Here is a 24,319-nt window from a genome sequence, read left to right as displayed (position 1 = left end):
CTGATTGTCAAAATAATAATAATAGTATAAAAGTAAGGCAGTCATTGTTACCCCCTACTCTTTCTGGAAGGGAAAATTAAGCCTGAAAGTTGTGTCCAAGTTGAAGATATGGGTCAATACCTGGTGCCTACAAAGGCCTCCCTGTGTATCATAACACAGTCTTACACTTGGCAAGCCACTGCTTACTTCTCACTTCATCCTAATTGAGGATGCTGCTGTGGGCGTATGCTATGTCTTGATAAGCCTTGATACAAGCACTTCATTTAGTACCTGGCATATGAGAACAGTTTTCTCCACATTTATTATTAAACAAATTAATCATTCTCACTTTATAACCTTAGTCGAGGCATTGAGACTCTTCTGGGGCCAGTCGTATGTTTTGAAAAACATGATTAATATCCTGTATGCTTGTAAGAAGGGATGAATGTAATGGTCTCACAAAATTCCACTTGGCTTTTCTTCTCCAGTTCTGAGAAATGGGAAAATACATTAGAAGGGTCATTGTTAGTTATCTGACTTTGAATTATGTTCACTCAAACCTCTGAATTAAAATTGTGTTAGTATGAAATCAATCATTTTTCATAGTTCCTACATATTTCCTACTTTTACAAGATTATTTTTGATTAGATTATATGGAAATGAATAATGGCTTTCCTCTCCACAATTAATAGTTTTGATAGGAGTTGTTTCTGATTTCAGTTATTTATTTTTATTCTTGGACAATATGGTGGCTGTTAAGAAATTAGAAATTCTTAGTAATTTCTTTAGATGATAAGAATAATGTACTGCAAACAGTGGGAGTAAAGGGATGTGGCATGTAGTCTTGGTTTTGTCAAAACATTTACTGTGAGATCTTAAACAGTTCATTTACTTTATCTTGACCTCAGAGACTTATCTCCAAAATGAGTGCCACCGAATTAAGCTAAATCATCATAAACTATTCAAGTTTGGTTAAACTGATCCCATGAATTAAGGAACAGATTTCAGAAACACACCTCTACTGAGAAATAGTGACTAAGATAGGCTAAATTGCTTGGCAGTCGTCCTTTATAGACATCAGGGTTCAACCCTTCAGTACTGTGGATACAATGTTAAACTGTATACTTCCCATGATATTTTTACAAATGATGGACATTCTATCTCTTCAGCTATATGGACCCTAGAGACTACTGCCAATGTTCTTATAATGAAGTGCAGGGGAATATTAAAAGGAGAAGGGAGAAGACAATTTGATGAGAAGTAAAAAGATACAATGAGACAGTGTTTGTTCTAATTATGACTGCAAGAGCAGCAAGGCAAGGCATGTGGATCCTGTAGCTGGACTAGGAGAAGATCAGATTTTCCTTCTAGAGCCCACAAAAGAGCTTGGTCCCTCTGGTGCCTTGACGTAGATCCCCTGAAACTGATATTGATATTGGACATCTGCGAGCCCCAGGGTAGGGAAAAAATGCATCTGTGCTAAAACAACCATCTTTATAGTCTTTTGTTACAGAAGCCATAGGTTTTTTTTTTAACATGTAAAGTATAAGGCTCTTATAAGAAATGACAAGAAATGTAAAAAAATGACTTTGGATTTGGCCACTGAGCCTAGAAGGGAAGAATTTTTAGACATGTATTTAAAAATGCCAAGATATTTTTCTGAAACAGATACCTGGTAGAAAAGTGGGCATTAAAGATATTCTGGTTAGAATATGGAAGGCTCTTGGATATAATAAAGCCTAAGTCACCTAGGAATACCCACCCCTTAATAAACTGGTGTTGCTGAAAATATAATTATGAACATTGCTTCTGGTGAAAGTGTGGGGAAGAAATGGCAGGTGTGTTATTGGAACCTGGAGGATAGGTGATTGTTGAGTTGGAGGTTCAACTTGTAAGTGGTACATGTGACAAGCTGGGAACATCCCTCATGCTAATGTTTACAGACAGCCTGCTTCTTGTTGCTATAATAAAATTCAAGAGGAAGGAGAAACATTGAAAAGAGACCTGTTAAGTAGAGAAAGCATTGGGTGGTTTGGGGATAAAAAAAAAACAAACAAAAAAAAACAACTCAGTTTATTCAGTTGCAAAATACTCTGGACAGCCTTGAAGTATAGGCTGTCCCTAGAGAAGTGACACTTGTGCCATTTCAATAGTAGCTAGGAATAGCAATGAAACTGACCAGGTACATTGGTAAGGATTCCCTGTGATGTATGTTAATGACCCACAATGATGGTGAGAATGTTAAATCAGCAAAAAAAAAAAAAAAAAAAAAAATAGCACTTTGGATTAAAATGGGATAAAAATAGACAACATGAAGCAGGATTGTCAAGCGCCCCACAAATACTATGGACAGTCTGAGGACTAAAATCTAAGTAAAACTTTTCAGCTACAAACACATGCTATCTCCAAAAACAAAACAAAGGTCACTGTGACCACAGAGTCTTGTGTACAAACTCAACTCTTTGAGTAGATAAGCAAAAATCTTCCAATTGTGTGGCCAGATGCTGGACTTGAAAATGAAAAGAAGTTTCCAAACCAACAATATATGCTCTGTTGGGTCTGAAATTGCTCAGGACTATAGAGGACCCTTTCTACCATGTTCTGGCCTCTTTGGGAAACTGTACTAACTCTAGCTGCTATTCTGTACTCTTTTACCACTACATCTGAGGATGAATTCCTTATATTCTGGTTCTATAGAAACACTTGTGGGGAATAATTTTGTTTTTAGATAGATCATGTTATTTAAAATATGAAATTGGACATATTTGAATGACCAATATTTGATTTTGAAAATATTATGCTACAATTGATGTAAACTTTAGAAAGATGTTGAAGGATGATTATCTTTTTCAAGCATACTATGGAATACATGTAGATGTGGGGGCATCAGGAAGTCTTACAAGGCAAAACAATAGACAAAGAAAACAGGTTGTCTTCTTGATTGGTGTGGATGTGACCTTATATAGTGAAGTCTTGTTGGCATAATTAAAATATTAAGATGAGATTATTATGATTATCCAGGTAGTCCCGAAATGTCATCAGAAATAATCTTAAATGAGAAGGCAAAAGGAGATCAGATATATACATGCAAGTCAGAATGTGATTCAATAATGGATGCAGAGATTTGAAGATTATGCACTGCTGGTTTTCAATGCAGCAGGTGGGCCAGGAAGAAAAAACAATTGTGAATTCAGAAGCTGAAAGGGGCATGGACCACAACCTCCCCTGAAAGGCTTTGAGCAAGCATATAGTCCCAACCACTTTCATCTCAGCCCAGGGAAACTGATACTGAATGTACAGATTCCAAAACTGTGAGATAACAGATTGCTGCTGTTCTAAGCTACCAGTATGTTCAAGTCAAAGATGGCAACCATATACGGAACAAATTAAGAACAGACAAAGTTTTATCTTATATGGTGGACAACACTAAACAAAGAGTCCAATACATGTACATTACAGTATTTCATCTACTTCTTAACTGGATGACTGAGATGCCTGGATGCACCTGCTTCCTCAGCTCTTCTGAACAGGGTCAATGGGATAAGAGAGGCAAAATAAGAGAGGCAAAAATACCAGGCAAAGCAAAGCTCAGAGTGATACCCCAGACTTGCCTAAATATCAGTGGATAAGTTTAAATGATTACCTGTTTATAGGACATTGTTTAAAATACTTGTTTTTTGCAGCGATGTGAATTCACGTTGGCTGGGTTGAAAGGCTTCCCTTGTGTGGTTCCAAGTTCAGTTCTCTTGAGACTCTTGCTAACTCCATGGAAACTCTTCCTATTGAAAAAGTCCCTTTGTAACTGGAAGTGACTGAAGTAGGTAATTGGGGCTGGAGAAATAGCTTAGCAGTTAGGAACACTTGTTTCTCTATTATAGGAGTTGGGTTCAATTCCCCCGCACTTGAATGGTGGGATACAATCATCTATATCTATAACTCCAGTTCCAGTGGACTGGATGCTGTCTTATGGACTCCTGTATACATGGTTCACACATGGTACACAGACATAAGGGCAAGAAACACAGGCAAGCAAAACACCCATGCACATAAAATAAAAATGTTTTCAAGTAGTTAATTGATTCAGTTAATTAGCACTACTATTTGAAGGATGTCTTCAATGTTAAGAGTTGCCTGACGTTACTATGTGTTTGTTCTTTTTAAAAATTAACTATAATATCTCCCCTTCTCTATATGCAAAAATGCATAAAACTCAAACTTGTTCTTCCTTAAGACGTTTTCGCCGGGAGTGGTGGCGCACGCCTTTAATCCCAGCACTCGGGAGGCAGAGGCAGGCAGATTTCTGAGTTCGAGGCCAGCCTGGTCTACAAAGTGAGTTCCAGGACAGCCAGGGCTACACAGAGAAACCCTGCCTCAAAAAAACCAAAAAAAACAAAAAAACAAAAAATTAAAAACAAAAAAAGATGTTTTCGTGGCACTATAGTTATCACTTGAATTTTTATGGTCTACAAAAGCAGCATGGCTCTACAGCTAACGTTCCTTCTTAAAGATATTAGTTTCTCCCACTACAGTAAAAGCTACAGAATTTACAGATAGAAGTCAGACATTTTGTTGTCCAGCCTTAAGACAATAGGACTTTTGCCATGCTGTGGCTGATGACCCCAGCTCCTACTTTTTCTCTTTAACAACCCTATTTAAGTTGGGTTAGACCTATAGGAGTTAAAAAAAATAAAAGATAATGGTAGAGATACTTGGGCGGCTACAGTTATGAACAGCATTATGGTACAAAAAAATTAGGTAAGATATGCAATCCAGAATTACTTTTAACATAACATTTCAGTTTCATGCTCTGAAACCAGCCATATAACTTGAGGTAGTTCAAGTCTCTAGGGCATTTTGTAAATTGTTTCTGGTGGTAAAATGACTTCAAGAGTCAGTTGGACCCAGTCCCTACTCATTACTCTTAATAATATATAAGATTCCTTCCAATAACCGTTTAACAAAAGAGCTTTAAAGCAGGAGAGGGGAGTCAGATTGGAACTATGTTATAATAATGGGCAATAATTGGTATTTCTCAAACTTGTGTTTATAAACTAGACCACATGACCAGACTATATTGGTGTGATTATTCAAAGGCAAATTATGAATCTTAATCCAGAGAAAATTTAAGGAGTATCATGGGAGACAGAACAGATTCACAGACAGTAATCTGAACTGCGATAAACAGCTCCATTTGATTTTACTATGTCAATCAATCTTTAAGAAAGGTAACACCAGGAGTAGCCAAGTTGTTTTGAGTTTAGGATAACTTGAAAAATTGGCAGAAAAATCTTCATGCACACTTCCCATGCTGGCACGCTTTCCAGTTTTACATATATTCTGGAAAGGGAGAAAGTGCCAGTATGTTCTATAAAAGGGAAGTCATTTTTAACGTAAGTTAAAACAGATGCTTGCGTTCCGCCTCCCCTTGCTTACTGACAGGGGTTTTTTTGATAGAGCTGAGATCGAGTCAGTTTTTCAGTTCACTCTCTGAGTGTGTGTGTGTGTGTGTGTGTGTGTGTGTGTGTGTGTGTGTGCTAAAGATAGGAGGAGGGAGAAGAAAATGTGATCCTCTTCCTGAGCTGGCTGTTTCTTCACTATGTCGCTGTGTTCTGCCACTACTCTTGATGAACGAGAGCTGGAGATGCTACACCAGATGACACTGTGTAAACAAACTTTAGAGTGTGGGGGCTTTTCCCTACACTGATTTAGAAGCCACAGGAATTTCGGTGCATGTGCCTATGACCCGAAAACTTCTTCCAGCACCTTAGCTCTTCAAGTGACCATCTGAGACTGAAGTAAAACTTCCAAAGCTGGGTAATATTAAGAGGGAATACCAGAGAGAGCGACTTTGTGTGCTATCTTTGGAACTTAGTCATTCCTTAGGCTGCTTGGAACATGCCTCTTGTGCTGTGAGAAATTCTTTCTTTTCATTGTTAGAATTGAGGTTTACTTCCTGAATACAACATTTTTTTTTCCCTTCAAACACATGAGACCAGTAATGTGGTTAAATTAAAACAAACAAACAAACAAACAAACAAACAAACAGGTTACTCTGTCCACCTTGGTATTCTTGATTTGTTTTGTTGGGGCTTTTTTTTTTTTTTTTTTTTTGCACATAAGTAATAGCTTCACTTCTAATATATATGACCTTTCTTTTACACTGACAAAGGCAAGCTCATACAAGCCTTAGACCAGTGGACTGGTATTCCTCATGGGAATAACTTTGATAAAGTCAAAACAAATAGGAATCTGGGTTAGCTAATAAAGTGTTAGCAACATGGAGCACACCTAAGGTGCACGTTTTTGGTTTTCTTTATGTGTTTACAAATATTTTGTCTCCTTATCGTAGGCTGTAAAATAATCTAATAAGGATATATGAACTGTTTAGCTGAGCTAGTATTACATAGCTAGCGACACTGACCAGAATTCATTAGTCTCACATCTAAAGCAAAAGGCTTGAGCTTTTCACAGTTCCCACAGACTACATGGGGGGGTTCATTATTTGTTATAGCCTGTTGGGTTGGCTTATGAGACACTTGGCCAAACACATGTGTACCATAACCTTTGTGATTCAAAGAAAGCACTAAATTGTTTCTCCTATTAATAAAAAAAGAAAAATCATAATTGCAACCACTAATTTTAATTACCAGAAAAACATCATCTGTTGATTGTCATGTTGAATGTTACTTCACCTCTCGGAAACAATGGCTATAGACTAAAACCTGGCTGTCTTTGTCCTAAAATATCTTACCTGCATACACTTCTGATTATTGACACTAAGATTTTCCCATTCCCGTGAGAGAGTGCATTCTAATGCATATTCCAGGGTTTCAAGTAGACCAGACTAACTTCCAACTCACCTTGTAGCCAACTGTGACCTTGAACTTCTGATGCTCTTGTCTCTATTTCCCTAGTGCTGGGATTACATGCAAATATCCCCAAGCTGAATTTATCTGGTCTTAAGGACCAAACCCTGTGCTTCATTTATGGTAAACAAGCTCCCTACCAGCTGAACTAGATCCCCAGAAGTAATAGTTTTGGCTGAAGAGATTGCTCAACATCTTGTGTGCAGTGGCCCACAAGCCTGGTGACCTGACATTGATCTCTGGGACCCCTGGTGGAAAGGAGAAAATCTACTCCTGTAAGTTGTCCTCGGACCTCTGACCTCTACAGAGGTACACACACACACACACACACACACACTCATACGTGCATACACAATAGTAATAAATTTAATTAAGTTAAATTTCACAGGGGTTAGCCAGTAAGATGACTCACCAAGTAAAGGCAGAAGAGAACCAACTCCCACAAAGTTATCCTCTGACCTGCACATAAACACTGTGACACATGTTCCCCTCCTATATTTTACATACATCCACAGACACAATAATAATTATAATAATAAATAGTGAATTTTAATGAAATAGTGTCTTTTAGGTGAGGTGGAATAAGGGGTAAAAATATCAGAACTTGTAATAAATTATCCAATTTTTATTTTGCTGTAAGAACAAATGAACAATTCAATAAGATACCCGTGTTTACTTAGATCTGACAAAAAACTCTGGCTTCTGTAAGTCTGTCATGGAACAATGTGCAGTCTGCGATTATCACTTCAGTTTTAATCAGCACACATTGTCTTCACATGTCATTATATTTTGTGTGTGTGTTATCTTTGTGTACATCTGCAGAATCAGTTTGTCCAGCCGGTCAATTTTGAGAACATGTGTGTGTGCAATTTTAATTAGGCAGCACTGAATGGTTGATGCAAACTAGTTGAAGGATACTGATACCTATCTGTCTCCTGGATTTTAAACATCCCCTCAGCCATTTTGGGACTTGCATAAAATAACAATAGGTATTGTCTTTGATATTCAGTTACCCTTACTTCACCTTTGTACTCATTTTAGAAAAATAAATAAATAAAAATAAATGGTGTAGTTACCATAGATATTTTATAGAAGGAATTATTCATGATCACTGATTAATGTCACTGAAATTTTATCGTTATCAATCAATGGAGGCCCTAGGATTTAAGCTCTATTGTGTGGTTCTTTTTTTTTTTTTTTAAAGATTTATTTATTTATTGTATGTAAATACACTGTAGCTGTCTTCAGACACTCCAGAAGAGGGCGCCAGATCTCATTACGGATGGTTGTGAGCCACCATGTGGTTGCTGGGATTTGAACTCTGGACCTTCGGAAGAGCAGTCGGGTGCTCTTACCCACTGAGCCATTATTGTGTGGTTCTTGTTTCTATGCATTTAATCACTGTGCTATCCTCAACTAGTGTATTTTAAAATCCTTCATTGACAAATCAGCCCAGTGTACAAGCATATATCCATAGATTTGACTCTATAGCTATTGGAACTTAAGCTGTACTCGACTTTCATTAGTCAATTTTTCTTACATAAAGACCCCCATACTATCTCTTCTTGTTATCTAGAGATTTTTTAATGCAGCTACAAAAATCTGGCTCCTGTTTTTATCTTTGTATTCAAAAAAGAAAACAGAGTTGAAAAAAATAGTATGTATTTTTCACATAATGTCCTTTTCAAAGCATGATAAACATGATTTTTAGAAGATAGTTTTATACTGTAAATTATTTTCCAATATAAGTTCTTTCAGCTTGAATTGTTATATAATTCCTTCTACTATCAACATTTGTTTTACTTATTTACATATGAGGAAAATAACTATTTATTGTTTTCCACTTATGAATTTTTTATTCTGATGCCATACTGCCTGAAGACATATTCTTTCATTAAAAAAGCAAATTTTTATGGCCAGAAGCAGCAGTTGAGAGGCAGAGGCAGGGAGATCTCTCAGTTTGAGGTCAGCCTTGTTCATTTACATTGTGAGTTCCAGGGAAGCCAGAGCTACATAGTGAGACCTTGCACACACACACACACACACACACACACATACACACACACACACAATTTTTTTTAAAGCAATTATTTGAAATTCTTTTGGTAGTGCTGATATTCTCCCTTTAATTTAACTTCCCCATAGTTCTCTAGTTCAAGACCCCAACCAAATCTCTTTATAAAAAAAATACTTAATTCATTAGTAAATCCCCAAATCTACATATAGCCATTTCTAAATTCAAAGCATAATTGAAGAATTATCATCAGAACTCTGGATTAAATGAGAGATTTATTCCCCCACTTTAGGAAATGGCTTTTCAAACCAATCTCAACTTAAATGAATCCACAATTAGCTTTTGGCATCCTCCATGCTAATGGTAAAGTTGCTTTTTGCTTTTGAAGGAGAATTGATATTCACAAATCATATGTCACAAGCCACTAAAAGTGTCAGAATCCCACAGCAGGCCCTTGGTGGCTTGTTAATCTCCCCTGTTTAAAGGAAACAGACTAATTCACTTACATATAATGAAAGCCATGCTGCTCAGCCCAGCCCCTCAAGAAGCGTCAGCCCATGCAAGCACCGCCTTCTCTCTTCACCTCCTTCTTCCTGGCTCTCACAATTAAACATGGAATTAAGACACAGCGATTTCCTTAATGCTGCCATGTCTGAGTCCTTTCAGATGTCACATATGTGGAAAGATGGAACAGTTCATGTTTCCCCTGGGTCAAAAATAAGTAGAAGGATCTCCCTGCCCACATTTACCATTCTTTTCCACGAAGCATACAAGATAAGTCAAGATGTTAAATGCGAGGGCCAGATGTATATATAACCTTTTGCCCTCATTATTGTAATTGGTTTCCATCAGGGAGAGGGTGGGAAGAATAAAATGCCACAAAATGGGAATTAATTAATGTAAAGCTGAGGAAGTAAGGGTTCCACACTGGCTTAGCTAAGTATCCAGGAGTTTTAAAAATGTGACGATAAGAAGTTTCAAGATGACAAAGTGCATAATCCTAAAGGAAGAAGAGAAATGACTTATCTTTATTGTTTGCACTAATTATCTAATTTCCATGTATTGTACCCAGGCTATACTATTTTTAATACATCTCATATATTTATTTATTTATTTACTTTGAAAGACACACCAAATGTTCTAACACTTGTGGCTCACTGTGCCTGCAGATGGATCTTTATTTTGACTTTGTGTGTGTGTGTTTCCTTTTTAGTAGCACTGGCTATTTGTGGTGACTAAATATAGTTGGGTGAGGTCACCCTCACAAGTGTATTAATGACAAAGGGAGCAACCTGGGTCTGGGATGAAAACTGACTTGTTCTTTCAACGTATGCCTTAATCAAAGCTTAGAGTCATAAAAGTGAATATCTGGAGTTAGGACATTTAGGAGGGAAAAGTTTTCATTGCAAGCATACTGTACATGTTAGTCATGGCTCAGAGTGGTGTATGGGGTTTTATGGAGCAAGAAGGGGGAGGGGAAGGAAGGTATTGAATTTCCTTCCAAATGTATTTTTTAAATAACATTTCAGAATCAGGATCTAGGAAGAAGGGAAAAATAATAAAGAGAAAGATTTTGCCATTGTCACGTGACTTGAAGATGGCATTGAGCACCAGGAATGAGGTATGAAGAGACCCAAAGAGACATTGATTAAAGGACTGAATGTGGCAATGCCTAGACTCCTACAAGATACCCTGCTAAAGTGTGCTGACAGCTAATCTTGGAGTGTAAAGTCAGAGTGGAGGTTCTGAGGTACAGAAGAGGCTTCCAGAGGTCCTTTAGGTCACTCTGTGCTTGTTCCACACACCATACCCATCATCCTGACATCTCTTTCCCACTCTTAACAATGAGAATCACCGTTGGAGATTCTACTGTGTTTGTTAATAACCAGGTATTTGGTTAAATATCTGAATATATGTAATATATATTAATGAATATATTCCTTATTCATATATATTGTATTATGTATTTTCACTTTTCAGCATGTGTGTCTAAATTTACCCCTTCGGAAGTTCATGTCAAGTCTCTGTCTCTGTCTCTGTCTCTCTCTCCCTCTCTCTCCACCCCCCCCCATGCACACATACACACACACACACACACACACACACACACACACACACACATATATGCCTGATGAGTATCAATAATAAGCTCTGTTTATTTTTGTAATGTGAATTGGAGAGGCTAGAATGGTGGCTCAACTGGTGAAGTGTCAAAGAGACTTGTCTACCACAGCATGTAGACCTGATCCGTGTTCAGATTTCCAGGGTTTTAAAAGGGTAGGAAAGGGGTGGACACGGTAGAGGAAGGCAGGTCTCTTGAGCTCCCTGGACACCCAGTGCAGCAGAATTGGTGAGCTCTGGGTTCAGTGACAAAGACAAACATTGTCTCCAAAGCTAAAATGGAGAGGAATCACAAAGATAACCAATGTCAACCACCACACTTCAGAGCACATACTCACCTTTGCACACCCATAGACACACACGTGTGAACACGTATGCATACATCATACATATGCACACAACTTAAATTGCAAAAGAAAATATATGACCTAGATGCTTTTGAGAGTCTTGGTCAGTAAACCTTGGTCTGTAGTTAGGATTTGTATCTTTTTACATTTTACTATAATTCCTGGAATTATAATTTTCTGAAATACATTTTGAGCTACACAATACATTAAGTATAAAATGTCATGGTTACTACTGTCACTAATTTGCTGCCTTACTATATAGGTAATTTTATTCAGGAAGTTTGTGTCATATAAAGTCAAAAAAGTATCTCCAGGAAATAAGAAAATAGGTAGAGAAAAGAAAGAATGAGGAGCTCTGTAGACCAAAAGTGTGTATAAAAGTATAACTGATTTCAAGCACAGGATATGGTCATTGTTATCCCACTAACTTAAACATACATTTTCTAAAGACACAATGCAAGTACAGGGTTACTAAAAATATTTTGTTCACATGATAAAGAGAATCTTTCAATGGGGAAAGATACTGTCAATAACACAACTGAAATGTTTCACTAAACATGGTTGAATATTTCATTCTCTGATTCTACTTTTCATCATGCATTTGACAGCATTCAACATTTTATTTCCTTGGGATAAATAAGGCAATTCAGGCAAAACCACAAACTGTGACACTTGCTTCAGAGTACTCACAGAAATCTTAAAACAGTCAAACATCATCATCTGAATGGTTTTTAGATTTTCCAACTTACAGTTTTAAAATTGTTGACTGATTTCAAGAATGTCCAACATCTGAGTCTGACTGGTTCCCTGCTGGTATAATCATTCTTTTCTGGATATTTAAAATTCCATTTTCATTACTCCTGTTTACCAGAATGTCCAGGTAACATTCACAGACCATCATTAGGAGAGCAGCACTTGGGATTCTCCAATTCCTTAACTGCAGATTTTTACTCAAAGAGCTTCTTTCACTCAAAGAGTTCTTTTACCTGAAAGTTGAAAAAAAAACATTCATAGTGCATTAAGTATTAGACATTTAGAGATCTCCTGTAAGGATACATTTTTTAAATGTCATCTTTTAGGTCAATTAAACCCTTCTGTTAGTTAGCCCAAATTAAACTACAAAAAAGTACATAAATAAAACTAGTGTTGTGGAATATTTGGGAAGTTCCAGTGCCTCTCATTCAGAAGTATGTTCATAATTCAGCAAGCACACACTAAGTGCTCACTAAATTTTGTGAAGTAGTTTAAGACAATAAGATGAATAGTTGCTAGTTTTTACACACTGCTCACAACCTGGAAGCAGAGAAAAAAACATATCTACTCACACAGGCGAATAATTGCCCAAATAATAGAGAGGAAAGGGATAAAGAAGAGTTAAATGTAAGCCTAAGGGGGTCTAAGTGTTCAGGTAAAGATAAATGATACCAACTCTAGTTTCTCCAGGGAAGACTTCTCTTTATCAGGGGATAAAGGATATATGGATCATCGTCAAGGCATTAGGGAGATGGGGAATATAGAAGAGCAGCACATATTATAGCAGAGAGAATTAAAACAAATCTATCATAGTCAGGAGCAAAAGAAATCAAAGCGTTTATTATTATTATTTATTTATTTATTTATTTATTTATTTTGGTTTTTCAAGACAGAGTTTCTCTGTGTAGCCACAGCTGTCCTGGAACTCACTCTATAGACCAGGCTGGCCTCGAACTCAGAAATCCACCTGCCTCTGCCTCCTGAGTGCTGGGATTAAAGGTGTGTGCCACCACGCCCAGCAGCATTTATTATTTAACAGACAGTATCTATTTGTACTAGATGAAATCTCTGTATGTAATGGAATGGTACAGTATATAGGTGACTCACCGCATGAATCACTGTGAGGAGTATTAGTTCTGCCAAATGTGGGGAAATGTAAAAAGATACATGCTAAAGTGTGTGTGTGTGTGTGTGTGTATATATATATATATATATATATATATATATATAGTATAAGAGCTGTCCATATGTCCAGTCAATTCAATCAAAAATATTATGTAGCAAGGAGTGTATTTCCAATTTTCAGGAAAACCGAGGCTAACTTAAGCTAGTTGGCATGTACAGTGATTAGCCATATACTGGTACCAAGCTAGGACTGCTTGAATCCACTCATTGCAGAATGGCATGTCCCTTCTATGTGTTTAGTGAAGTTGGTAAGGTTTTTTGGAGTTCATGATCCCTTCAAGAGATCCTCAGTGTTGAAGCAGAAAAAAAGAAATGAGGTGGATGTGATTTTAACAAAATGATTAAGATCACCACCTCTCCAGGAAATGTAGCACTAGAGGGAGAGGTGAGCAGAGGCTTTATGTATGTGTGTATTTTAGGGACTTTACAAATGCAGAAAAATGGCAAAAGGAATGGTATCTTGGTGCTATGAAAATTGTGACTATGAAAGTGCTGAGCAGACAAAATCAGTCGGTATTAAAAAAAAAAAGTCAAAACTCGAAGCAACTGATACACAATACCAAATGCAGATTTATTAAGTGCAGCATAATAATGAAGTTTGTCAGGCACTACAAGTCTGCAGAAGTCCAGCGCGTCTCAGCCTTGCCAGACTGTGCTAGGCAGATTTCTCTTGCCTCCCTGGCTCAGCTCCTAAACAAGGCTTTTATCTGGAGAGATAATTCCAGATGTACTGACCCCTTCCAAATTCTTATTTGATGATCTGTCATCTGGAGTGGAACTCTGACTCCCCACTGAGTTTTCAGAGGGATGCACCTGGGCTTGTTCTCCTAATTAACATGTTGGGTCATCCCCATGCACCTAGTAGTTCTTACTGGTCAAACTGTCAGATTCTCAAATCTGTGTCATTGCCCCTGGGGAAAAGACGAAAGTACCCTTGAAGTGACCTTCACGTTCCTTTTCCTAGCAGGCTCCCACGAGTGTCTGAAAAATCTCAGCTGTTATTTCTCTGACTTATTCCCCACCACCCTTTTTTTTTTTTTGGCAATAAACTACCAGCAAAAAAGATTCAGGGAGCTTTTGTAGGGCAACAGAAGCTGCATAGAGCTGAAGGAGCAAACTCTCTGATTATCACCCTTCCTGTCAAGATTTCAGTGCAGAAGAAAGGTCTTGACATGGAGTTACTTCTGCAAGTGGCTGTTCGTTAAAAAATTTTATTGTTTCTAAGAATCCAGAGTTGCTTTTGACATAGATATTTCTAGATACTTCAGCTTGTGTTCTATGTGGACTCAGAGAGATAATTAAGATAAAATCCATTCACGAATGTTAAAAGTTTAAGGTAGGAAAAATCGGAAGACCACCCTAGGCCTTCTTAAAAGATTCAAATCTTGAAATACATTATTAACAGCACAATAACATTACTATTGTTGACAGAAATTCAGTTGGTAATTGTATGGCTACAAATGTCTTGCTTCTTTTAATAAAGTAATGACAGTTTTCATCATAAAATACAAATGTTTGATGAATACCCATTGGCATAATAAAGAGATCGATGCCAATCCGGTAGTGTTGAAATCTCAATACATAACTTTGGATGCTGGATTAAGAGGATAATTAGTTTCAGACCCATTTAATCCATATAGGAAGACACGTGTCACAGAAATGACCATATTTATATAACAATGAAGCAGAAGACTTCAGCCCTATACTTCAAACTTCTACAACCACCTAATTTAGAACCTAAGGAAGGTAGTATAATGATATCTATAAGTACTTATAATTTCCCGAGTGCAAATAAACTAGTCAGTACAGTGGTGGGAATGATAGAGTCTTGGGGTGGACACACAGTGAGAAATGCTATTTGAAGGAAGCATATATTCTAGAGGAGAGACTGAAGATAAATCATGCTAATAGCTCTGCCCTATTTTGAAATGTAGTTTGTATGTTCACCGATTAAAAGCCAAAAACATGTAGCTGAAGAAATCATGACATCAGGGAAAATAGCGTGGGAGATACTTGGTGAACTCATATTTTGATAGACATTTGGAAAGCTCTTCTAATATCTCCAAACACATGACAAACAGGAGAGTTCAAAAATCACTTTTCTTGGTGGAGTAGATTTTAAACAATTAAATGCGCTCTCTCTCTCTCTCTCTCTCTCTCTCTCTCTCTCTCTTTAATTTAATGATAGTTGCTGTGGGATTAGATATCATCTGGCTTTCAAAATTATCCAAATGAATCTTGGCAAAAGTCATCCATGAAGTCATGATATGTCACAGAGCACCAAACTATTACAGGAATATTGGTCAATTGTCCATTTTTTTTTTTTTTTTGGCATTTTCAGGACTGTGATGACTAGATGAAGGTCAGCTCTAAGACTCATGAAAAGCGTCCTCCATGAAAGGGGTTCTGTCAAGGAAAGGAGTATTTTCTAAACACTCATGGTGATGAGCTTCCATCACATATTTTTGAAAATATCTAGACCAAATTATACCAACCACCAAGACATCTCAAGCTACAAGAAGGGAAAAGTAGTCAGTGTATACAAAATTGACAGATGCGATTGGATATGTCCCTCCAATGAACCAGTTGGAAAAGTTTGCCATCACCTCCACTCAGCAGTAGGAAAACCCACGATTTTGCCATGCTCCTTGAGTTTGCTAAAGTCTCCAGACTGATACACTTAAGCCCTCAGGCTAGTTTCTTTGAAAAATCCAACACTTAATGTTGTCTCTCTGATTCAGTCTGTGGGACAAACCAAATCCAACACATAATGTTGTCTCTCTGATTCAGTCTGTGGAACAGACCTGAAAGTGATGTCTTCCAGGTAATGTGGGTGGTTTTGTGATGCAGTAATTTCCCCTTTAAAAACTCTACAACAACAAATGACAGGTAGAGAGATCAGCAATTGTATTCTCTATGGGGGCTACATAATATCATTACCTGCCTGTGCACTAATTTTGGCATCCTGTATCATCCCGTGTGTTTCAGTGTATTTTGTTTTTCTTATAAACCTTCTGTATAAAAAAGGTGAGAGTTCAGATCATACCCAAGGGCAGGAAGGAAAGCCTCAAACATTCATTATCTCTTTCAGTCCTCTGCAAAGGTGCTATGAATGGTTCAAAAACAAGTACCAGATGGATTTCTACCTTATGGGGCTTACTCCTTTTAGAAGTATCTCAGAAGGATAGAAGTCTGTACACAATCTACTGCTGAAAGCTTTGAGTCTTTGCACCCATGAGGATTTGAGCATGTGTGTGTTTTGCATCACACAGAGAACAAACACAACCCAGAGACAGAACTGGTCTTGGAGACCGTTATCCTGTGATTTCTATTTTGGGAGGCTAATCCTATTAATTATATAATTTCCATTTCTTTTGGCCTTTAAAATAGATATCTCAATTTAAGATACAACATGCTGACTTTTAGTGTTGTCATGGGCAGAGCATGTACTATTAAAACTGATGTGTGCAGATAATACACACACACCACATGGTTCCTGACTGACTATAGGTCTGGATTTAATCACAGATTCTACATGAAGTGTCGCAATCCTAGGGTGAGCTAGCTGTTAGATTCTTCTGGGTTGGAGCTTGTTGTGTGTTATAGGTGACGCGTTATGAGGCTAATTACTGAGGTTAATTATGTCTGAACGTTTCCAGTACAATCTACATCAGTTGACACTCTGTGCATACTACATAAACAGTCTGGAGGAAGACCTTTATTAGCAGAGCAAGAAAGCAGCTAGCTGTTGGTGCTCTATGCTGTTCTTTTATTTTCCAGAGCTTTTGACTCCAATCGTCATTCTGTTTGATTTGATGTGTAGTTAACCAAATGTATGTTTGTAATACCAAATAATTAATAGCAAAGAAGACCAAATCTTGAATTTAAATCGTCTCCATGTAGGAATAGTTCTTAGCTGGCAGTGACAATGTATCAGTGTAGCACCCCTCCCATGCATTGCACCCCAGGAAAGTATGACTTACTTACTCCACATTTCAAATTATGTGGGATGACTTCAGAAAACAATCTAATCAGCAAAAGAGAAGCTACATAATAAAATTAAAGACCTAGTCTCTTGCATGTGTCTATTTGAGTTTCAGCCGTGTAAAATCTTATTCTCAACGAGCCATAATCTCCATGTCTATAACACCAATTTTGTTCTTAAACAAGAAAAGATAAAGATTGGAGCCAGATAATCTAGGATCTGAAAAGACCTTTCTTTCCATCAAGCCTTCAGGTCTAATGTCATAAGTCCAGGGGTCTACAAGCTCCATCTTCCCTCATGAAAGCTGTTTCACTGTCTTGCAATGTGGTCCATATTAGAGGAGATAAGGAGATACAGTTCCTGCAGGGAACCCATGACTTCCAGGGTAAACATGTTCAGGAAGATTTTAGGGTCCTATTATCCTTGCAATTGAAATGTACTTACTAATTCTACAGAATTCACAGACACATTGAAGAAACACACACATACACACACACACACACACACACACACACACACACAGGAGTGTTATGGCATTGGACTCTAGAGCTGATAAGATTAACTTGCACCCGAGTTGAGAGTTGTACCACTTATGAAGTATGTTACTTAATATTATGTGCCTGTCCCCTTGCAACAAAATGGAAATGCCTGTAGAATCCTACTCAGGGCCCCTACAGGGACTGTATAAGTGTCACCTGGCAAGTATTAAACAACATCCCAACTGAGAATTCTCAGTTCCACCCAACCCTTTAATAACATGTTCATGAGTAGTCTATACTTGTAGAACAGTTTTTGTATCTGCAAAGTAATGAGAAAATAAAAACGTAACTAGAAGAAAGACAATTTGTCCTGAACCCAGGACTAGCAAGATGAGGCTTTCTATAATTCTCTGAACTTTCAGGCTTGAAATCTCCCCAGATCAGAGATTACTCAAACAGCTTCTTTTGAATAAACCATCAAATTGCTTCAACTTTAGGGTTTTGTTGTGTCCACCCCAAAATAACTTGACACAATTCTAGATTTTTTTTTTTTATATAATTCCAGGAAACTTCAGGTGGTGCCAGTGATCTAAGTGGCATCTCCTACCTACACAGACATATATTTTCTTTGTTGCAATCTTTATTTGCCAGCAGTTTTGGCAGTTGAAACAGGAAGAAGTGAAACATTAGATTTTTTTTTTTTTTTAAGAGCAAAGTATATGGGGAGGAAAGGGGATACAGGGTCACCCGGTTAGACTAAAGTGTATAATCCTTTTCTCTCTCACCTCATTCCTGTTTCTCCAGAATGGCAGTTGGGTAATACTGAATCAGTTTGATAAGGCTGCCTTACCCCTTCTAACAACCAAAGCCATCTTAGACACCTTTTCACGTACACTCCCTCCATTAAAGCTTCAGAGAACTTTAGAATTGCTCTTTAAACTAGCAGAGAAATTAATGACTTTCTTGAGTAACACTCTTCATAGAGAACATCTCCTTGAAGAAAACAGTTGACAGTGCAGTATAGGATCTTATCCCCGAATAAAGACACTGGGTCTTTTGCTTCCTCCAGAAACATGCTCACAAAAAAGCCCGGGATGTCGATAAAGTCTGTTACGTTTGGCTGCCAGTACAGACTTCATTTTGTTTATGTTATTACTCTGCGAAGCAGACAAGATGAGATTGTAATTATCCAAATGTTGTCCAGGGTTTTCCAAGTTTGTTCCTGAGCTAAAGTAACAGATTGCCAAAAAGCATGTTTACAACATTGAATTCATTGTATGTAGTGTTAGGTAGATCAGCTAATAAAATTACTTATTTTAGACTTTAATCTAAGTTGAATTTGGATTTAATTCACCATCAGGGACAAAGAGAGCTGATTTCCTGATAAACTGAAATACACCCAACATTTCATTGTTAATAGGGAGTGCACTTTTATCTAGATTTTGCCCATGGGAACCTCTCCCTTTCAATGGAAGAAGTTGGCCAATATTAAATGTATTGCTAATGGTCACCTAATTGATTTCAATTCCCAAATTTGTTTAAAAAAATAGTTGGCAAAGCATGCATACCCTGTATTGTTCCTTTTGACTGACAATGGCCTTGTGAACTAGGATGGAGTTGGTAAAAGATTAGGAATAGAATTGAATTTAAATCCTTCAATTCCCATCGTTGATTTCCTAGGGGAAATTTTGTTAACAAGTTCACTTTTCTCCCTTTCCTGACATGGGGAGTTTAATGATCAGCATCTATTGTTTAAGTATTAATGAGTCAAGTCTCTTGAGAAAGGCAGTGATGTGCTCCAAATCTTTGGCCCAAATTATCACTTAAGATAATTTATCTCACTTTATGCTCCTTATCAAATACAGAATAGGAAAAATGAATCATAATGCCTGAAGTATAAATAATGTATCTTGCCCTCAATATAGCCAGAAGTCAGGCAGCTGAACTTAATATTCTGTGCTGTGCTTTTCTTGTTATTGTTTAGTTTTACAAACGTACTGTGAAAAATATGGGCCATTCATTCTGTTGTCCTTGTTTCTATATGCCCTGTACTTTATTTTACACTAAGAAATCTGAGGTGGTTGCTCACTCACCGTCTTCTTAGTTAGCCCGATCACATTAAATATCAATTGAATATGCATATATAGTGAATATGCCCTTGAGTCTTTTCATATTAGAACCTCGTAAGTAACTTATTTTGCTTCTAGCTATCATTTATCATATTGCCAAAAATTACATCATACCATAAAAGAATGATAATGTACTTGGATTTCATAGCTCCTGTAATGTTAGATAGGGACACCTTTATCAGAGGGCTTTCGTAAGATGAGGCCTCTACACATACTGAATAGGCCAGGAGATTATGGGCCTTATTCAGTGAATTGTTTGCTTGTTTTTCTACTGAGTTTTCCTAACTCTGAATGCATTTAAAATAAATATTCTTTTATGTTCTCTTCCCCATTGATGCCACTTATATTTCAGTTCTAATTGTATGAGCACACCATTTAGAGATTGGCTTCATGCAAAGAGGATGGAAATGATTGGTTGATTTTACAATGGCCTGAGCTTATATCAACACTGCTCTGTTGCATAGAAAGTCTAATGAGTTGAAAAGAAACTGGTGTTAGAATGGTAGTGAATCATGCAAGCTAATAAAACCAAGATCCCACCAAAGCAGCATCTGGGAGTGAGGTTTTAAGGAGCAGGCAGGAATGTGCACTAATTATCGGATTGTTAATATGTTACATATGGTTTGGAGAGGAGATTGTGTGACTCAGGGCAGGCAGTAGCTGAAGCGGCAGCCCTGGGTTTTATCCATCACAGATTTAGTATTAAAACTCCAGCTGCATTACAGATTTCTAATGGACCAAATTCCTACACATGACCTGCGGATTCAGCCTAACACTATACCACAATGAGAGATTTTTATTAACGTATATGAGAGGACTGATAGGTATGTGACATTTTCTCTAGTAGGATGGAAATAACATATCATGATACCATTTATAATTGCACTGTAACAATAGATAAAATTTGAGTTACAGGTCTTCATATGCAACTAATTTTTTATTATTTTTTTATTTCTTGAAATTATAATTTATTATTATAATTATAATATATCTCCCCTTTCCTTTCTCCCTTATAACCCTTCCTGTGTATTCACTTACTTTCTTTCAAAATCATGTCTCTCTTTTTTATTAAATTGTTGTTACATGCATATATGGATATTCATACATATGTCTAAACCCAACCTTTCCAGTGTGCTTGCTGTTAAGTGCATGCATATTTTCAGGTCTGACCATTTGGTATTGGCTAACCAATGCTATGCTCTACACTGGGGAAGAGTTTCCCTCCCACTCTCAGCATCTCATACCTGCCTGTAGTTCTTCATGAAAGGTTGAGTTCTCATGAGGCTCTTTGCACATTAGTGTGCTTGTTCAGGCCTTTTTCAGGCAGCCATGTAACTTCATGGGAGTAACTTCTCCAATATTTCTAGGAGACACAATCTCACAGCAAATTTCCTGTTCCTTTGATTCTTACTGTCATTTACATCTCCTATTCCCAAGTGATACTTAAGCCTTCCGTAGAGGGATTGTGTTGGACATGTATAAGTTGGGACTGAGCTCCACAACAGCTTTGTATATATTTAAATCAAGAGTTAATTCTTTGTCTTACTATTACATCATGATTTTATTTTTGTAATGAGGTAGGTGGAGTCAGGGAAGATGCAAGGCACTTCAGTGTGTGTCTTTTATGATTTGAAAAAAGCACTTTCAATTCGAAGTATACATTCTGTCATCCTGTGTGAAAGATAATAGTATTTATAATGCCTACAGTGTCCCTCTTTTGTGAAGTAAGTTCTGAATTTTAACCACTGTCTCACTTTGGTCTGCTGCAATATAATCACCAGTAGTAGAAAAACTAATTTATTAAATGATTGTATTAGTAATTTTTTTTTGGGGGGGGCGGTGTTTTGAGGCAGGGTTTCTCTGTATAGCCCTGTCCTGGAACTCACTTTGTAGACCAGGCCTCGAACTCAGAAATCTGCCTGCCTCTGCCTCCTGAGTGCTGGGATTAAAGGTGTGTGCCACCACGCCCAGCTTAGTAACCTTTACTTAAGATATTCAAGTTAAACATTTCCCTGTTGGTAAAAGAAATATATAGACATTGAAAACAAATTCCAACAATAAATACATTTGTATTTCATAAATACAAATTCATAAATACATTCACTTCAAGAATATGCATGTACATGCATATATTTCACTTGAACACCTATGATGCATATCTTTTAATTCAAATTATTACCTTAACTCATATGATTGGCTATACTTCTCCAAGTTTACTGTACAAAAGTGGGAAACTTCCATGATTTGCTATAATGCTTTCAAATGTTAAACTAGTAACAATAGTAAACAGAAAAATAAATGTTTGCTCAGAAATTAGTGATCGGTAACTTGGAAGTTTTCCTCCCTGGTAAAGTTTAAGTCCTAATGTTGAAGTTGCCTTACTGTGGATGGCCTTTTATTTAATTAAACAAACACAGTGTTTGTGACCAGTCATTTGCATAAATCATTTTTATTTTATATTCATTAGTGTTTTGCCTGCATGCATGTCTGTGTAAGGGTGTCAGATTCCCTGGAAGAACAGCCAGTATTCTTAACTGCTGAGATCTCTCTCCAGCTCTAGTGACCAGTCATTTGAATGAAGCTTTATATATAGTTCTGAATTCCTTGGGAATTTTTCAAATAAAATTGAAGTTTGATCCTTTCCTAAAGAATACATCAAAACATTTGGCCTGGCCTATATCAACTATGAGGCATCTTGGTGCAACCTTTAAGGGGATCTCTGAGAATGGATCACTTACACAAGTTCCAATTATCTGTCTCTCGTGAGATGATAATGTCCCTCCTTTCCCTAAGAAGATGTGCAGACCCCTCCCTTCATGGAACTGTGTCTAGTGTAATAAATTATTCACGTTGAATGAGAGAAATAGAAGTTCGCATCATGAGCGCTGTCTTTTCCCTTAGGAAGTACAAGAGTTTCTTGGAGCCCTACATGGTGGGCTGACCTGAATAAGCTGATTTTCTTCACTTAACACTTACAGAATAATCAAACTGGCTTAAGAAAGTTAATTTTAGGTACTCTTAAACTTCTTAGATGTAATTATAACAATAAAATGGTTTATGCTGGGGCTTGCTGACTAAGATAGCAAATGATGCAAATTAAAGTAGGGTTTTTTTTTCCAACTGGAAAACTCAATGAAAAGTTTTTTTTTTTTTTTAATCATGTTCTAAAACACAAAATAAACCCAAATTGTGGTGTGATTAAATACATGGAACAAAACCCAGTAATGTACCATAGTAATTTTTATAAGGTTGCTGCTACCATCAAAGAATGATAAATCACAAAAATCTCATTTCTAAAAGTTCCTATGGAACTTTAAAACTGAATATATTCATTAAACTATACACACAAATTACATATTTTATATAACTGAAAAGCATATATTCTACATATATCCATATGTGGTATATATGTCATTTATATGCATATATATGCATCATTTTCAATGACTAGTTTTAATTCATGTTCATTTTTACAAGTGTGTAAATAAAAGATGTAGTACAATAATACTCATAGTTCTACCACATAGAAATATCTGCTTTTGTATTTTTCTGAAATTCCCTTTACTTTTAACTCTGTATCTATGCTTAAATAATTAATAGTTTTTATTCTCATATATTTATTGTGCAAACTAAGGGTTTCATAATTTATTTTATTTAAGTATATCATGTACTTTGACTATATTAAATTCTTACACCCAATCTAGCCCCCAACTTCCTGAAGCTGTTAGTCTTCTTGCTCTCCCTAGTCTTTTACTTGGCTTCATGCCATATATATCTGTGTGTGTGTTTGTGTGTGTGTGTGTGTATATACATATATATATGCATATATATTATATATGGTATATGTGAAAGATTACACAATATTTGTCTACTTTTGATCTAGCTTTGAATTATTTTTTCAGTAAGATAACTAGCTATTTCCTCCAGTTTTCTACAGGTGACATAATTTTGTCATTTTGTGGCTTAATAAATCTTCTTTGTGTGTATTTATCACACATTTATTACCAAGTCGTCTATTGACAGCCACCGAAGCTGATTCTATAACTTGGCTATCATAACTAGTGCTATAGAAAGATGGATTAACATGTATCTCTTTAACATGTTGACTTTGATTTCTTATAGTGTGCCTGGACCATTTGGTAGTTTTCTTCTTAGTTTTTGAGTGACCGTCCTACTGATTTTCACAGTGGACAAGCTAATTTACATTATTACCAGTTGTATGCAAGTATATATATTTTCCTGTATCCTCACAACATTTGCTGATGTTTGTTTTTTTTTTTTTAACTTATAGTCATTCTTATTAGATAGGGAATCTCAACATAGCATTCACCTATATGTAATTATGTAATTATATAATAAATGGATACACTGCATACATATTATACTATACATAATATATTCTATGGTAGTTATACTCAAATTTACTCCTGGAGTTTTTCATATCATTAATATATCCATATA

The 24,319-nt window shown here is 36.7% G+C and overlaps 1 protein-coding gene across 1 annotated transcript in view; it reads left to right on the top strand.

The window, feature by feature from the left end:
• Fgf10 (fibroblast growth factor 10) overlaps positions 1-24,319 on the top strand; it is an 86,312-nt gene that overhangs the window by 11,939 nt on the left and 50,054 nt on the right. The gene's annotated exons all lie outside the window — the stretch shown is intronic.

The sequence above is a fragment of the Mus caroli genome, unplaced genomic scaffold (assembly GCF_978045245.1).
Source record: "Mus caroli unplaced genomic scaffold, Mus_caroli_1 scaffold_15, whole genome shotgun sequence".
NCBI lineage: Eukaryota > Metazoa > Chordata > Mammalia > Rodentia > Muridae > Mus > Mus caroli.
The sequence above is the reverse complement of the archived record's forward strand: the minus strand, read 5'-3'. Positions and strand labels throughout refer to the sequence as shown.